This window comes from Talpa europaea (assembly GCF_964194135.1).
Source record: "Talpa europaea genome assembly, chromosome: 2".
Taxonomy (NCBI): Eukaryota; Metazoa; Chordata; class Mammalia; order Eulipotyphla; family Talpidae; genus Talpa; species Talpa europaea.
In genome coordinates, this window is record NC_140068.1 from 129,226,194 (window position 1) to 129,244,491 (window position 18,298).

Below are 18,298 nucleotides of genomic sequence, written 5' to 3' on the forward strand. Positions count from 1 at the left end.
CATAATGAGCACTGCCGTGGTGAGTGGATGTCCCTGCACCCCTGGAGCCTGCTTCCCCAAACCCACAGTCCCAGTCAAAACAAAAAACCTAAATTGAGGGACAATAGTCCTGAGCAGTGCTCCTTGACAGAGGCTAAGAGTAGGAAATTTAGGGTGGAGGGGTCACAAGACCTGAAACTGGAGGTGGGGGTAGAAGTGATTAACATAGTCATTAAATCAATTATGGAAATGAAAATCGCTGTGGGCCAACTGCTATAGCAAGTATCAGATGCTACAGGAAGTATAAGGAGGTGCAGACCAGAGCTGGGATGTGGGGATGGAGCCATTGCAGAGACTCGTTGCTCCTGACAAATCAGCCCAGTCACACCATAGAAGTAATTAATTTAACAACAGATGACAATTCCACAAAGGAATGAGCCCTCCCAACTAGAACACGACCTCAGTGCTTTTTCTGCCCCAGGAAGATGCAGCTCTGCTCCCAAGGCTCCACCTGGGGCCTGCAGGCTTCTGCTCACACACCCACCCTCTCCAAGGGCAGCTCCTCCTGCCTGCTGGTGTCTGCACAAGCATCCTCTTCTTTCCTTTTGTGTGTGTGTGTGTGTGTGTGCATGTGTGTGTGTGCCCTCAAGCCACTGAGAGGAGGACTCTGGTGAAGCTTTTCTTACAGGTGACCCAAGAACCCCCATCTGTGACCCCAACACTTCTCCCAAACATCACTCCTCACCAGTGTCAATGTTATAAAAACAAGGAAAGTCTGAGGAACTGTCATCCAGGCAAACTGGATGGGATTATGGAGCATCAAATGGACATTAGCAAAAACTGAAATGAAAGTATGGCGTTTAGTTATTATGTCAACATTGCTGCAGTAGTTGTTAAAAAAAAAAAAAAAAACTGTACTCGTGTAGGAGGTTAACAAAATGGAAATGGTGTGGGATAAACAAGACCTGTACAGCCTTTGCAACTTTTCTGTAAATCGAACAGTATTCTTTAAATGTTATTTTTTAAAATACTCTCAATATTTAATAGGTTATAGAAGGAAATATTTTCTCTTTTCCAGTTTTCCCAGGTATCACCGTCCAGGGACTGGAGAGAGGGGTTGTGGGGAGAAAAGCTGGAAACCTCACACACAGGGCAGGCCCCGGAGTCTCCTCTCCTCTGAGCCCTGCTGCTCAGACTCCTCACAGAGCATCTCACCCCCAGGTCTCCACCCTCCAGCATCCCCAGCTGTGCCCACCTCAGCCCCCGCCCCGTCCTGGCGGCTCCACCAGAATCCGGAGCAGCGCGGCAGCGCCCCCGTGTGGCCACAGGGCTGAGCACAGGAGCCCAGAGCCGCCCTTTCTCCTGCTCAGCCAGGCCCTCCCCAGGCTCCCTGGGCCCCCAGCGGCAGGACAGGGATCTGCTCACAAGGGGGCGCCCAAGTCCAGTGTCAGGTCTGAAGTCCTCAAATTTTTTTGGTCCTATGGCCAAAGGACAAAGCAGGTTTCCAGGTCATAAAAGCTGATTCCCAGATTATGGGCTGATGTCCAAATAGAGAGTTTCCTTTAGTCTTGGATGGATCCTTGGACTCCAGAGTCTCCGTCATTTGTTTCTGCTTCTGCTTCCAGGGGTGAAATCACCTCCACCTGGGAACTAACATTCAATTCTACCCAGGAGCCCAGGTCCTCGCCCAGGAAAAGGACAAGGTTCCAGGAAAACGCCAAGACCCGTGGGCCAACCACCCATCCAAGTCTTACAGCAGGGGGGAGCAGGAGTGATCAGAGCCGGGGAGAGACCCGGGGAGCTGGTGGTGGTATGTGGTGTATCATTGGTGGAAGGGCCGCACCTAAGAGGAACAATAACTATAGAAAGATGACCCACGCTGTAAGGAAATAAATAAATAAATATACATATTTAAAAAAATTTCCATCCCTGAATGAGGAGAGGGTCGAGGAGAGCCCCCAGGGAATGACCAGGAAAATGGGGAGGCTCCTGGAAATGGAGCAGAGGATGAAAATGGGGACTAGGAAAATGGGCCCAAACGGAGTGGTGGGGGCACCAGAGAAGGTGGGGCCAGGAAGGGGCAGCATCAGGGACACTGTGAGGGGAAGGTCTGTGTGGGTGATGCGGCTCTGGCTGGGGCTGGGAGAGTCTCTGTCTCCCCTGGTGGGACTGCAGAGGGGCTGGTGCTGTAACTGACCAGGGAATCACTTAAGTTCTGGGCCTTTCCTGTCCGTGCAGGGCTGGTGTGACTCAAACACGCACACTCAGGCTGATGAAGGAGAGAGAGGAGGAGAGGACAGATGGTTAGGAGGAGGCCCCCATTTCCTGAGCCACAACATCCCCCCCAACTCCCCAATGTTGGGCTGGCAGGAGATTCAGGGAGCCATGAGGAGGTGATTCAGGGAATCAAGAGGAGAAAGGCCTGTGCTGCCCTGGAGGGCCAGCCCTGGGGGCTGATTCTGGGGCTCCAGGGCCCCACTCCCTGCAGGTGGGTCAGAGTCAGCCCTGCTCACAGCTCCAGGCTGCTGACAGCCCCTCTGTGCCGTGACCCTGCAGACACCACTCTGGGGATAGTATAAAGAAAACAAAAGAGTAAAACTAAATGGGAATCTAAAAACGGTAGAACTGATTTTTAAAAATCACGTATTTTGAAGGACACTTCAGAGGACATGGAATCCTTGTCTGACAGCTCATTGCTATCAGGACCTTGACCGTCATGTGAGCTACTCTGGCATCCACTGTTTTTTGCGAGAAAACAGCCATTGATCACTTTTTTGCCTCAATATTTTACTGGTTTGTACCAAATCTCTTCCTCCTTTGCACCTAAACCAAAGATCTGGCGTCTCCACAGTCTCTGAGGGGGAGGCGGCAGGAGGGGCCTCACTCAGAGGCTCCAGCTCCTGGTCCCACGAGGCTGCGATGGGGACGAGATGTTGGCGGATCTGAACGGTCGTGATCAGCCTCAGAGCTCATGCATGTGGCTCCTGGAGAAAACCCTCAGGTCCTTGTCCTGTGGGCATCCCCTTAGCTGAGGGTCCACCATGTGCAGGGAGTCACCCCAGAAAGGAACCAGGAGGGGAGCCTGGGTGGGAAGTCTCAGCCCCTGTGAGCTCTGCACGTCCCTTCTGCTTCATTCTCCTCACAAGGAAGAGCCAGCGAGTCAGACACACTCACGGGGGGGAGTTGTCTCCCCTCATGTTTATCACAGAATTGATGGAAAATCAAAAACCAACACAGAAGACCTTCTGGGCACAAATTATTTCCATTCTGCCCACATGAAAAATAAGCTGCCTCCCACCCAAGGCCCCCAAAAGTCTCTCCCATCACAGAGGCAGCGTGACATCAGCATCTCATCACGTGACTCAGGGCCACACAGAAGAGGCTCCTTGAGAGCATCTGTGCAGTGAAGCCGTCTGTGCTCAGCTCCTCGTGGGCTGAGGCAGTTTCCTGCCCCACAAGCCCTCGATGTGGATACAGTGGAGGACAGACACAGGGCAACTTGTAGACCCATTTCTTAATATGGTTCTAAAGCCACTTAATTGAGATAAAACTTATGACCATCAAGTCACTAGTTGAGGCTCACCTCTCATGTCCTTCCTGTAAGTAATGAGCCGGGCGACCCCCTCTGTCCTTGCTCACCGGGCACCAGCCAGTCCCCCACGGGCTGTTCCCTCCATGGGACCCTCACCCCCATCACTCCTCCCCAGGGCTTTGCTCCCATCCCACCATCTACACTGACCCCCTTAATGGACACAGGAACCCCCACACCCTTCTTTCCCCTGCTGCCCGGCCTGCTCCCTGCCTGTCCCTCCTCTCAGCCCCTCTACAGGTGGGGGTGTTACAGTAACAAATGAGCAGTCTCTTAGACAGGCATTAACAAGGTTGTCTTTCCCCTCCCCTATGTCCCTACAGGTTTGTCTTTGATGGGCATTAACAGGACTAAGAGTTTGTCTTCCCCCCATTTGTTGCAATTTCCCCCTTGTTTGAGAGATTTATCTTTATAACTCATCTCCCAGATGAGCATTCCTGCATTTCTTTCTTTTTCCATTTTATTATTATTATTATTTTTTATTATTTTCCTTTTTTTTTAAAGATTTATTTATTAATGCATACCAGAACTGGGGTATAGGCCAGAGGTACGGGGAAGGGGGTGGTGAGAGGATTCACCAGAGACAGAGAGGGGAACAGAACAGGCAGACTGGCAAAATACACCGCTGAGGGGAGCAGCAGGCGAGACAGGAGAGGTCTGCTCACCATGAGGGTATCTCCCTGGCAGGGCTGGGATCGAACTGGTGCTTCAGAGGCTGTGGACAGCTTCACAGTGTTATGCTTAACCCCTTGCGCCACCATAGAGGCCCCATTCCTGTATTTCAAGGAAGAGAAAGTGAAACATCTGCTATTGAAGAAAAACAAGCTGGTGCCTGCCTACCTCCATGCTCACCCCTTCCCCCTTCCCTTTGCAGATCCTTGCCAGTCTTCCACTTTTTTCCCTTTGTATAAATACCCCTGCCCTCTGCCAAAGAGCAGGACGGTGGTCTTTCAGACATGAGTCGGCTGCCCTCCTCATTTTGTAACAGGGTGGTCCCCAGGAAAGGGGGAGGTTCCCTGACCCACCCAAGGGAGGGTGGAGCTGAGCAGGGAGAGAAGAAGCAGCAGAAGAGACAGAGGAAGGAAGCAGAATGGAGCCAGGAGACCTGGAGGAGGTGCATGGAGCCTAGAGACACGTGAAGAAACTGCTCTTGTCTTTTGGTTGTGGACTGGGTGACACAGATGAGGGTGAGACCCATGGGGAGGTGACAATGGCTGCTTTTATCTTGATGTTGATTTTGCTCTTTTCCTTCCGGGCTTGTCTGGTTGTTTCTGGCCCTTTTTTGTGGGTCCCCACTGGAAGATGCTTTAGACTTGTGGCAGGCTTTGGGGCCTTGTTCTGGGCCGATCCCATATGGATGGACTTTTACCCACGAGGGGACGGGTAACTTTGGGTGCTTCATTTAGAAACTAGACTCTTCGCCTTACCTATATTGTTTCCTAGTTTTATTAAAGTTCCTTCCCGTTAAAGTCTCCTATGTTTTGTGTTGATGCGGCGGATGGCAGAACCCAATTAGAATAGGCAAGTTTGCGGGGTTTGGGCTGCCCCTCTTCCTGTCCTATAACAGATTTGTCGACAAATTAAACCACTTTCCTTTTCCTCAAACTCTGTTTCCTTTTATTGGCTGAGGGAAACTGAGGCCGGCGTTCGGTTTGGGGGGGATGGGTTTCTTGTCTTTATTATGCACTGACTCCTCCAAGAAAGCAGCCCTGTGATTACAGCGAATCTGTTTGTTTTATGCACAGCACATGGCACATAATATATACATATTGGTGGAGTGAAATGAATTAATAACTGACAAGTGTTTCTGATACAAATAAATCAAAAGCAAAAAAATGAGGTGAAAGGTATTTTCACATTTTAGACAGCTGATTTTTTAAAATCCATAAATCCCTGACTGAGTAATGTCATCCCTGCCCCCATGTTCCAGCTCAGAGACTGCTCTGAACTGTGTCGTCACATGAGTGGTTGGGGAGCACCCCCAACTTTCGAGAGCCAGGGCCCCCACAGGGCTGTCCTTCCTGAAGGAAGAGCTCCCAGAGCCCCTGGGCCCCACCCACTGAGGGAGACCAGGAGGGACACACTCACCTGGGGACCCCCCTGGGGCAGCTGGAGGAGGAGAAACAGGGAGGGAGGAGGCAGAGCACAGAGTTGGGGCAGGAGCAGGCTCCATGTCCTCAGGGCTGGGGAGAGACAGGGCAGGAGGCAGCCAGGCCCACACAGAGGATCAGGCAGCCAGGAGCTCTAGGCTCAGGGGGGAGCAGGGCCCAGGGACCCCCCCCACCAGCAGAAGCAGGGCCCTTCCTAGTGACCCCTAGGCCTTGAGACCAAGAAGTACAGACGTAGCTCTTCTGAAGGCTGCTGAGCCTCTGTGCTGCTAGAACATGAGGTTTATTGGAGAAAAACATCCTCCCTTCCCTTCCCACCCTGTGGAACAACACCCCAGACCCACACTGGTCAGAATACCAGGCCCTCCTTTCCCTGCACCTGGGCCTGGGGTGCAAACTGCCCTTCCGTCCCCATCATCACACCTGGTGACTCCCCAAGACAGAGGCCCAGACCCAGGCCCCCATGAAGGACAGGCAGCGCCTGCTTGTGGTCCTGTCCCCCTCAGTGTGAGCAGGTGTCCCTGAGAAGCATCAGGACACAGGACGTTATCCCCCAGGAGTCGGTCCCCCCAGGGTCCCTCTACAGACCCCTGTCCTGCTCTGTCTGCTGTTCATTTCAACTGAAGGTCAGTCCCTCCCCAGCCCTGACCTGCCAGGGACAAGGACGAGGCCCTGCCCCAAACACAGCAGGAGCCCGGTCAGATCCCCACTGAGGGCTTCTGGGCTTCCTCCTTGTCCTTGTCCTTGCTAACTCCTGGTGGGGGAAAGTGGGGGGGGGGGGATTTCTGCCCCAGGGTCAGGGACCTGCTGGGACAGAGCAGCAGAGAAGGGGAAATGAGTCCTGATCAGAGAAAACACACTCAGCCTGTTAGCAGGGAGAATGAGGGGCACCCCTGGGCCCCAAGCCTGCAGCTCCTTCTGGGTTCTGCCATCTGCCGCATAAAGGCAGAGCACACTCCTAGCATGAGCTCCCAGTAGAGCCCCGTGCGGGGAAAGATGGGATAACAGTTTCCCAACCAACACTGAAAGTTACCCCCCCACCCCCACCCCAGGGTAGAGGACCAGCCAGACTCCCTGGGGAGAGGCCCAAGCTGCAGGATGTGGCCCCCCTCACCCCACCTCTCAGCCCAGTCCAGCCCCCAGCTCCAACCACCCCAGGAGGAGGGGAGCAGGAGGGAAACTTGGACCCAAAACTGCCCCAGGAGGACACACCCAGAAACCTCACCTCCCCCCAGTGCTGCCCTTGGGCCCATGTGGGGAGGAAAAAGAGGGGGAGGAGGTACAGAGCACAAGGTGGGTGTCCCTGGACAACCCTGGGGGACACTGGACACCCTGCAGGAAGGACACTCACCCCTTCACCGCCTCTCCAGCTCCTCAGAGTCTGTACCTGCTGCTTTCTCAACACACCCTGTTCCCTGTTCTGTCTTGTCAGATACAAATTGTCCTGATCCTGATGGGTTAATCATTTACGTCCCTCTTTAATGGGCATATACCTCTAGCTTTTTTTAATTGTTTCAAGTGCTTTTGAAATAGTTTCAGGTAAATACCTAAGGTTGCCCAAATACCGTGGAGAAGGTAAAACGAATTGTGAATTGAAAATACAACTACTGAGGGGAAGAATAAACCCCTTTCTCCAACGTGCCATCCAGTAAACTTCATGTTGACAAGGTTAGGATGAGGGTCACAAGGAAAGCCTCTTCCATAAACGGTGCTGCAGGAGGCCTTGTAGCCCCAGCCAGATAAACTACTGGCAAGCAGCGAAGCTCAAAGCGAAGCTCAAAGGGCCTCACACTGTGGGGCGGAAGATTCCTTGTGCCTCACACCGTGGGGCTGAGGATCTAACATCCCTTCACTTTTTGTTCTTGATCATAAAAGGAGAAAAATTTCCCAAAAGGTACATCAGGCACTACATTATATGCATCAATATACAGTAAATATACGGCTCGGAAAATTATCTCTTAAAAACTAATTATTAAACAATTTGTCCCACTTGACAATGGGAGACAAGTTATTGAACATGCCTGACAAGCATTACAATACAACTATTATTCTAAGTCCTTCTTTTGCCTTCCCTTCAAGTTTCTTGGGAAAGTTCTTAAATGAAGCTATTTGAGTTAAGGAGTTTCTAGGTAGAGGAAGTTCTGATAGCTGAGTAGCAGCCGGCCCCTGGTGTGAAGGCCAAGAGAATAAGAAAAGTTCTTTCTTTGCTTAGGCTTTAGCTGATGGGAATGTTCCAGTGGCTATCAATTGTGTTAGGCTATTGTTTAGCTGAAACAATGAATTTTAGTGTAAGACTTAGTTTTTTATTAACCTTGAAGGTTGCCTTCTTGCTGAGAGCACGGAAAAAGAGATGCACTAATTGTTTCTGTTTTGTTTCTATGCACTTGATAACGTAATCTCACTGCTTGCAAAAAAATGTATAAATAAAGAAAGTGCTGAGCCTTTCAGCAGAAGATACTAACACCTCACCAAGTGTCGGTGTCTTCTCATTCCCTTCCCCTCAGTCCCTAAGTTTCAGATCATTCGTATTCGCAGACGCCGTGTCATCCTTTCAGGAACCCTGACACCACATTTTGCCAGAGGCTGGTCCCCGGCAAAATGGTGCTGGGGACACTGGACAGCCACGTGCAAAAGAATGAAACTAGACCACTGTCTCCCACCTCACACAAAAATCAACTCAAAATGGATAACAGGGTGGGATGTAAGACCAGAAGCCATAAAATCCATGGAAGACAACAAGGACAGAACGCGCCATGACATACATTTCAGATATCTTTGTGGCTCCAGCCCCTGCAGCAAGGAAAAGAAAAGGGAATATAAAACAAAAGGGACAGATAGCAAATATCTACAAGTGTTAGAGGAATAGGCCTGGATCTGCTGCCCGTCACCACCAGAAAGCCACAAGCAGAGTCAAGAATTGAATCTATAAGCACTTTCACTTCTCAGATCACAGGCCATTGATCTGAGAGAATGGGGGGACATCGCACCGTTCCCCCATTTCATCTCCAGCTGGCCTTGTTATAATCAGTTACATAAAGACAGTCACAGCAAACAGCCATCAAAATGGCCCGTCACAGTTGCTGCTCCTGGTCTCCAGCATGTCCAGACTCTAGAACTTGCTATCAGCACCTGACTTCACCCAGGTACTACACTACCACAGTCAGTTTGCATGAATTCAACAGGAACAGAAATTAATATGCAGACCTTTTAATTTTGCTTTGTTGGAACTTCACATAGGAACCCTCAGACTGAGAGCTCCTAAAGCCAGGAGTCAGGGCTCAAGACCATGCCAAGATCTTACTATCAGACTTGGCCTGCGGTACCTGTATCGTCGGGGAAATTCCTCTCGAGGCTCCCAAGACATCTGGGGTTTCTGGACCTATCAAGGCGTTGCCTTCTTTACCATCATGACAGACCCTTGTACCCCTAAAACAGGTGCAAGTTTACTGTTTTCTTAGGCTCTGAGATCAGTCTGGTTTCTGAAAACACAACATTCCAGACAAAGCCTTGGTAAAATACCCATATTTCCAATTGTCTATTAAAGAGAAAGGGAAGAAGAACTTTATTGGATTTATGCAAACAAACATTTTTTTTAAAGATGTATTTATGTGTAGAAGAGCTGGGGTGTAGGCCAGAGGTGGGCGGGGTAGGGGAGTGAGAGGATTCATCAGAGACAGAGGTGGGAACAAAACAGGCAGATCTACTGAAATGCCATGCTGAGGGGAGCATCGGGCAAGAAGGGAGAGGTCTGCTGCGCCATGTGGGTAGCTCCCTGGGCAGGGATTCAACTCAGGCCATCACGGTGTCTCTTCCACATGTTTCCTTCCATGTCTCTAAGTTGCTGGTTCAAGTCCAAAGCCAAGAAGCAAGGTGGCCTTCTCTACATATCTCTCTCCTGTGAGTCCTTTCGGTGCTCTCTGTGCTGACAAACCTTTTTGTTTTGAGCAAATCGTCCATCAAAACAGCCCGTCACAGCTGACACTCCTGGTGTCCGTGATGATCAGCCCCAGAACTTGCTGACAGACATCAGAGGGTGTCAGTGTCCGGCACTCTTTGGGGCATCCACAGGGCAAGATCTCAGTTTAAAACAAGAGCTTTAGTTCAAAGAAAACAGATCGTGAGTCATGTAGCGTGTGCATGCAGCCTGTGTGTGTGCAGATTCCTGTACTAGGTATGGGCCCTTCCTCCCTGGCCTCCTCTTAGAAAGACAGAGCTAAGGCAGAGCACAGGGCACTGTCTGTGGTTCTCACCTGTGCGCTCAATTGCAACCACTCAGGCTCAGGGAACAGCAATGAGGTTTCTCTAATGTATAGGAGAGCAGGGAAATAAAGAGTTTCTAAGGCCTCCATGGCCAGCTGTGTCACCCCAGATAGTGTCCACAGTATCTGATAGTCCTAAATTAAGGCTGCCTGTGTAAGGTGGTACAGTCCCGCCAGGGAGGGCCTGGAGGTGGGGGCACAGCCGCAAGCACTGGATCAGGATCCAACTCACGGTGGCAGCAGGAGGTGCTCCCAGGGGGTGCTCACCTCTAGGAGACACCCCAGCAGGCACAGCCACAGTCTGATGGCCTGGCTGGATGGGAAGGAGGCAACAGCACCTGGAGGTGGTGTCGGACAATCAGCAGCAATGACAGGTCTCAAAGGGGACCTTGCTGCTGTAGCCCCAGTGGGCTGCATGCCCTGGGGTGGTATGTCGGGGTACAGAGAGCCTCTGCTGTCAGATTGGCTGCCGCCTTTGTCCATGACACTGATGGTGGCTGATGGTAAAGTGCCCACCCACTGTCACCCACTGCCACTCCCGCTGCTGGTTGCAGTGGGCACAGCTCTCAGGGTGGCCGGGCCCTGTCCTCAAGCAGCAGCCTCCTGTAGCCTGCCAGGGTGGGTGGGCACCATTCAAACCCAGCTGTGTCCCCAGCTCTCATCCCTAGCCCAGCGAGGTGGCCTCAGCGAAGCTGTCTTGTGGCACCCACTGCAGGGCGGTAGCGCTGCCCAGAAGCAGCTCCTCTGGGGGGCAGATGGGGAGCCTAAGCCCTAGGGGCTGCCCTATAACAAGAGTAACAAGGATTTTTAAGTATATATCTATTTCTTTGACGAGGCTTTGCAATGGTGATATAAGGGTTTTTGTTCAGGTAAGCTAAGGGCAAAAGAGCACCAGGATTTTTAGATTAACTGAGCAGTCTTTAATATGTAACAAGAAACTAGAGAAAGCAGTTTTGAATACCTTAATTTTTATATATGAAAGTGTTATAGGGCAGCCCCGAGACAAAACGGGGTGCCTGACTGTGGGTCCTCACCCGCGCTTAAAAGGACTTATCCATGCTCTACTGCAGGCACACGCAAAAGGTTAATAAAAGGTTTATTTACAAGGGAAGGGCAAATGAGGAAATGTACAGCTCAGGGAGAAAAGTGGGAGACAAAGTTTTAAATGCGTCCTACCCGATCTGCCGATCTGGAATCCCAAATGGCACTCTGAGAGCTGGCCGCGAGCCAGGAGCTGTGATGCCAGGAGGCGAGCGACAGAGCAAGAGAGACCCCAAGGCCCACGTGTTTGGTTTTTATACCCAACCTGGCTGCTTAACTCCACCCTCAGGTCCCAGCCACCTTCCCTTTGGTGGTGACTGGATTTGTCTTTCCCAATGTCCTGATGGCTTTGGTCTGGAGTGGGGGTGGGGTCCACAAAGCCTGCACGGGATTAGCGCAGGACATCCTTTCCCCCTAACAGAAGAACTAATGCTTGGTGTTACATAGGTGCACTACTGATATTTAAGTTAACTGAAATATTTTATAGTAAGTTATTTGAGCACACATTTTTTTTACTAAAATCCCTCTCTCAGACCTTCAATACTTTCTTTGGCTTTCTTGCTTTTGAGGACCATTTCATTACAAAGATACCATCTTTAAATTATTTTAAGCACCTCTAAAATAGCCATTTTCAATACATTCCTTTCTTTTTAAACACACACATATATTTTGGAGTTTTGTACCTATAACCCCTAAATATGCATAATATTTTCAATATTATATATTGTAATATTTTATATATGAAATATATTTCAATATTTTCAATATTTCTAGATAGATAGAGTTGAAAAATCAAAGTTATCTGAATAAATATAATAAAAACCAATAACTATGAAGATGAATCAGGCATGGACTCTGTTCCAAGACAACAACTTTGTTCATATGCAGAATACAGAAGAACCAAAAAAAGGTCAGAAAAAAAACCCAAACCAAAACAAACCCTGGACATATGATTGCGGAAAGGAGGCTACTAGAGGTGGAGGGAAGGGGAGAGCAGAGTGTTGGGGCTACAGTGGATCTGGGGAAGGACTCTGGGTGCTGGGGTGGAGGGGGTGGTGTGGTCACTACCTCTGAAGAGATGGGAGCCTGTTCCCTACATGAAATGAATTGTAAATCACCGTGACTGCGATTTGAAAAACAGCCCTCAGCAAAGGGACAGAGAGTGGAAGAGAAAATTACCTGCTTTGGTAACACAGATCCGAAGAGATGTGAGATTATTCCCCTAAATCACACACAGTACTGTACATCAGTGTCGCTTCAATTAAAAAAATTAAAATATCCCTGAGGAAAGGCACAGGGAGTGGAGGCACAAAGCATCTGCTTTGCGGTCTCCAGGGTGTGGTCATCAAGGGGCTGCAGAGAGAGGCTGTGGGGAGAGAAGATGGCGCCTCAGACACGGGGCAGCTCCAGAGCCTCCTCTCCTCTCCCCCACGCCCCCCACCCCGGCCTGGTGCCAGGGCTGCTCACAGGGCACCATCACCCCCTCCCCCAGGGATGCTCAGCCCCAGCTCACCCTCTCAGCCTGAGGCACACACACCCAGCCTCTCCCCTGGCTGCCAGACTAGGACAGCGCCGCAGCGCCCCCGCGTGGCCACGGGGCTGAGGACAGCGCGCAGGTACCCTCTGGTCTCCCAGGTCTTCCTGGGGCTCCCAGAGGAACAGAACTGTGCACACAAGCTGGGGAGACTCCATCCAGAGTCAGGTTCTGTGTCTGAACTGTTTCCCCAAAAACAGGCTGACATGCTGGTCCCTCTCCACTAATAGCCACAGACTTTGTTTCAGGGAGGAGCAGGTCCCCAGGCCATTACAGCTGGATGCAAGGACCAGGGTGGCCCCACAAACATACCAGGTCTCCTCAGTCTCCTGGAATGAGACCTTGACCCAGGGTCACTTGTTTCCCTGCTGACTCCAGCATTGAGGCTCCTTCCCCAGGGAATCAACTCTAAACTCTTCACCCCTAGGATGGGCTGGAGGAGGGAAGAGGTCATGGGCTGGCAAGAGGGAGGCTCCTGGAGGGGTGCAGAGAGAGAGGAAATAGGGGCTTTAGGGGAGGGAGGCCAGAAGGAATGGAGTGGGAGGCCCAGAGAGGATGGGGCCAGGGAAGGGGACACTGGATGGGAGGGATGGTCTGTGTGAGGAGAGGCCCAGGGGCTCTGGCTGTAGAGTCTGTGTTATCACCCAGCAGTGACCCCCTAGGGGAAGTGAGTGTGGGGGTGAGGGATCTGCTGGCTCTGTGCTGACAGCTCTGTAGCTGACCAGAAACTGTACTGAAGTTAAAGGCATCTCCGCACTGCAGGTGTGGGGTGACTCATATTCAAGGGGAAGGCAGGAAAGGAAGAGGGGAGTGATAATTGAAGGGATTCCCCTCTTCCAGGGCAGGACCCCCTTATACAGGGGTGACAGGAAGAATCAAGAGGGACAGCACAAGGCCTGTGCCACCTGCTGGGGGCAGCTTGAGCCCTGACCAGGGATCCCAGAGCCCCTCCCTGTGCTGGGACCTCACAGCCCAGTCTGAGGCCATCTCAGCTCACAGCCCTCAGGCCCTGGGCACCGTCTCAGGCACCAGGAGCCCCTGCACCAGGAGGAGTGGCCCAGGCCTTGGACTCCCTGTTCCTGGAGCACAGAGGGCAGGGGTGGGAGGAGCCTGGAGTCTGAGGTGGCCACAGGAGATGAGCCAGGAATAGAAGTTTTTTATTTAACTTCTCCCTAGAACAGAATGTGTCTCCCCATCCCCACCCTCCAGGCCAGGTGTCCACACTCATACCCAAGATGGGCCCTCACACCCAGGGTGTGACCACCCAACTTTGGAGCCTGGAGGGCGGCCCTTCCCCCCTCCCTAGCCCTGGGAGCCCAGGCCTGGGGTCCTGTCTCTTCTCCCTCCGGGACAAAGAGGCAGGGACCTGCTGTCTGGGTCCCTCAGGTCTCGCTCCTGCCACCTCCTGCAATGACAGTAAAGGTTTGTGGTTCTACTTTCTATTTCCTTGGCATATCCTTTCACCCTTTCACTTTTAACCTATTTTTGTTTGTATAGAAAGTCTTTCTAGCATATATAGACTGCAGTCTCCTTGATATTATCCAGTCTGAGAATCTCAGGCTTTTGATTGGAATTTTAGTTAATTTATTTTTAACATGATTTTTGATATAGTCAGATTTGAGTTTATCATTTTGATATTTATTTTTCAATTGTCTCACATCTTTTTCTATTTCATCTTTTTCTACATTTCTTTGATTCAAGCAATTTTTTTTCTGTGAAACTAATTTTTTTCTTTAAAGATTTATTTATTTATGCATACAAGAATGGGGGTACAGGCCAGAGGTGTGGGCGGTGAGAGGACTCACCAGAGACAGAGTGGGAAACAGAACAGGCAGATTGACTGAAATACACTGCTGAGGGGAGCAGCGGGTGAGTCAGGAGGGATCTGCTGCGCCATGTGGGTTTTTCCCTGGCTGGGGATCGAACTCGTGCTGCAGTGCCTGCAGTAAGCTTCATAGCTTGCATCTTAACCCCTTGCGCCACCAGGGAGGCCCCTAGAATCTCAGATTTTTGATAGGAATTTTAGTTAATTATTTTTAACATGATTTTTGATATGGCCAGATTTGAATCTATCATTCTGATATTTATTTTTTAATTGTCTCACATATTTTTTTATTCCATTTCATCTTTTTCTACCTTACTTTGATTCAAGCAAATATTTTTTTCTGTGAGATTAATTCTTCATGTGGCTTTCGATATATTTGTTTCAATACCTTTTACTGTGGTATTTAAGTCTGTATCTTTAATTTTTCAATATCTACTTAATTGAACTACATCCCATAAAATATAGGAAATTTACAGCAATATAGTGTTGGGAGCCATGCTACTCATGTTGTCTGACAAGGGTCGGGGCATGGGGCAGATTCCTAAAAAGTCAGGAATCTTGTTAGCTGACTCCTGCTAGATTTTCCTCATTTGTTTATGTCTAGTTTCTATCAATTTCTGAATAACCAATTTGACTGCAAATGGCACTGTGTGATTCACTGATTCATGGATAGCTAGCATGCAAATTCTTGACATAGGAAACCTACCAAAAGGGGAAGGAGGCAGATCTTTGAGAATGGCCCAGGAGAACAACCAGCCTAGCAGGCTGCCAGGCCTTGTATAGCTATGCTTACTAAGGAAGCAAACTTGTCTTTTACTTACATGTCCATGTCTATGGTCCTTTAGGAGGGAAAGAGTTCCTTTTCAACAAGAATTCCCTTTTACCTTGGCAGTTCCTTTTTCTTTAACAGTTCCCTTTCAGTGACAATGGGTATGGTAGCTGTTGGAGTATGCATTCAAGAATAAGTCAACAACAATTTTGTGACTGGTTGAGCTAATAACCATGGCAGCAGAAATAATACACTTGGAAATAGTCAATGTTACAACTACTGATATGTCCCGTATTAACCATTCTGAAAACCAAAAACTATAACCATCTCCGGCCCTGCCTCTGATGAAATATTTGTAGTTCCTTAAAACAATAATCAACAATCTTACAAAAAAGGAAATTTTCCCTTGATCTTAAAGTTAGATACAGAAACTAGGCTGACTAAATAGTATAGCAGTAATAAGTAGAAAAACTCTTCTGTTAGATTAGGAGAATTCATCCCTTAATCGAGAGCTTGGGCCTAGGGAAGAGTCAGTGCAGCTTGTCTGGCATTGACGCCCTCCAGGTGTTAGGGGGAAAGGATGTCCTGAGCTAATCCCATACAGGCTTTGTGGACCCCACCCTCACTCCAGACCAAAGTCATCAAGACATTGGGAAAGACAAATCCAGTCACCACCAAAGGGAAGGTGCTGGGACCTGAGGGAGGAGTTTAGCAGCCAGGTTGGGTATAAGAACCAAACACATGGGCCTTGGGGCACTCCCTCTGTCGCTGGCCTCCTGGCATCACAGCTCCTGGCTGGCGGCCAGCTCTCAGAGTGCTATTTGGGATTCCAGATCGGCAGATCGGGTAGGACGCATTTAAAACTTTGTCTCCCACTTTTCTCCCTGAGCTGTACATTTCCTCATTTCTCCTTCCCTTGTAAATAAACCTTTTATTAACTTTCGTGTGTGTCTGCAGTAGAGCATTGATAAGTCCTTTTAATCGCGCGGGTGAGGACCCCACAGACAGGTACCCCGTTTTGTATCAGGGCTGCCCTATAACACAGGCCCTTCTTGGTTCCCTAATATTGAATTAATATATTATTATTATTTTTTTAAAAGTAATTGCTGCTTAAAAATATGGAACGCTTCACGAATTTGCATGTCATCCTTGCGCAGGGGCCATGCTAATCTCTGTGTCGTTCCAATTTTAGTATACGTGCTGCCAAAGCAAGCACTAATATATTATTGATACCGGAATTGTCAGGCCTAGTCTCCCAGCCAGGAACGGATCCCAGGCTGCAGGGCAGCGCTGAGGCCCAGCCACTAGAGCCCCACGGGTTGGTGTCTCACGAAGCCACAGCAGGAATTTCGCAGACTCTCAGGCAAGCAAGCGAGAAGAGGCAGGTTTGTTTAGAGAAAGAAAAAGTTTATTGAGGAGAAAAGAAACAGAAATAAAGTGAGACTTCCAGGCCAGGAAACCAGGCCAGGGAGGGGCAAGGAAGCCAAAGTGGAGTCCTGTCTCAGGGAATATAGACCTTATTTCCCTCATTATTTCCAAGCTCCACCAGTCTCTTTGTGATTGGTAGTTCTGGGCTGCCTCACTTAATCTGCTACTGAGCGGGGGATCTTTACATTCCTTATCTATTGAAGAAAACCAGGCTGGCACGGACCAGTCTCAGTGCTGACCCCTTCCCATCCCCCCCTTGCATAAATCTCCTGCACTCTGACAAAGGGGAGGACGGTGGTCTACCAGACAGGAGTCTGCTGCCCTCCTCATTTGTCCATACATTAAACCACTCTCCGTTTCCCCAAACTCCACCTCCCCTTATCACCTGAGGGAAACCGAGGCCAGCCTTAACAATGTTGTCCTTGGTCCTGGGATGTTTATTATTCCCAGTGGAATTCCTTCCATTCCTCTCGTTGTCCTTATCTCTGAAGCCTTCCTCAATGCTCTGAGGTCCCCACCTGCACTGTCCTTGAGGCTGCCTCATCCTCCCTAACTTGCCCTCGGATTCATTATTAAAACCATATACTATTAGATCATGATTTCTATATAAAAGCCTTCTGTTTTTTGCTTTAATCATGGTTATATGTCAGTCTCAACTTTATAGGTTAGTTAGAAAAAATACCTCTGTCTCCCTTCCCCCAGGTAACTCCCTGTCCTTTGTTTCCCCGCCCTTAGTTAATCCTTCACCGTAGTAAACATAGAAATGTTAGTTTCAGTCACATGAGTTTTTACTAGTAATAAAATAGTTGTTTAAAATAAATGACTGTTCTAAGAACACTTTTGTTTAAGCAACTGTGCCTTCTTCAAAGAACGTTACAACCTCTGTTAAAGGGCAAATGAACCCCTGGTGGTTCTAGAGGAAGAAGTGATCATTGTTTTCTTCCTTCTCTAGTACATATGCTTATGTACCTTGTAATGTATAAATTAAGGGCTGCTGAGACCCTCAGCAGAATGATGTCCCCACCCTGATCAAGTGTTTGCATCTCCTCACTCCCCCTCCCTAATCTCTCAGATTTGTCCATGCCCTCTCATCCTTACAGGAACACAGGCACCCCTGACATGACAGTTTGCCTAAGCTGCCCACACCCCGCCCCCCGCAATATAGGTCTATTTAACCACCTTAATGTTATTATTGCAATATATATATTAAACCAAAATACATTTAAGCCAAATAAAACTTTATAATACAAAAAATTTAAGCAATCGTATCAGTTCAATAAATTAAAACAAGTCTACATAAAAACAGTATTATGTGTGTGTCTGTTGTTATTTATTGCTGTAAATGTGTGCTATAAATGTGTTAGTTATTGCTATAAATTTCCCTCGACCTGGAAGAATTCCTTTAAAATTCCTTAGGACAGAACTGCTAGCAATGAATTCTTTGTTTTTAATTACTATAACATATTTACTGCTGGAGACCAGCCCCAGCTAGAAGTCGTGTCAGGGATCTCAGAAAGGAGAGGATGGAGTCGGTGAAAATTTTCTCTCAAAGGGCTGAGGGGAAGTGGAGCGATGTAGGAATGAGAAAGACACAAACCCTTTAGTTCGTGCAAGTATCTCCTACTGAGGGTCTCAGCGGGTCTTTATTTATACCTTAAGGCAAGCAGTGGGATTACATCAGCATGAGCATTGAAGCAGAGCAAAGACAATACATATTTTCTCATGATCATGTAAAGACTCCCTTGGCCTTACAACTGTAGGCCATT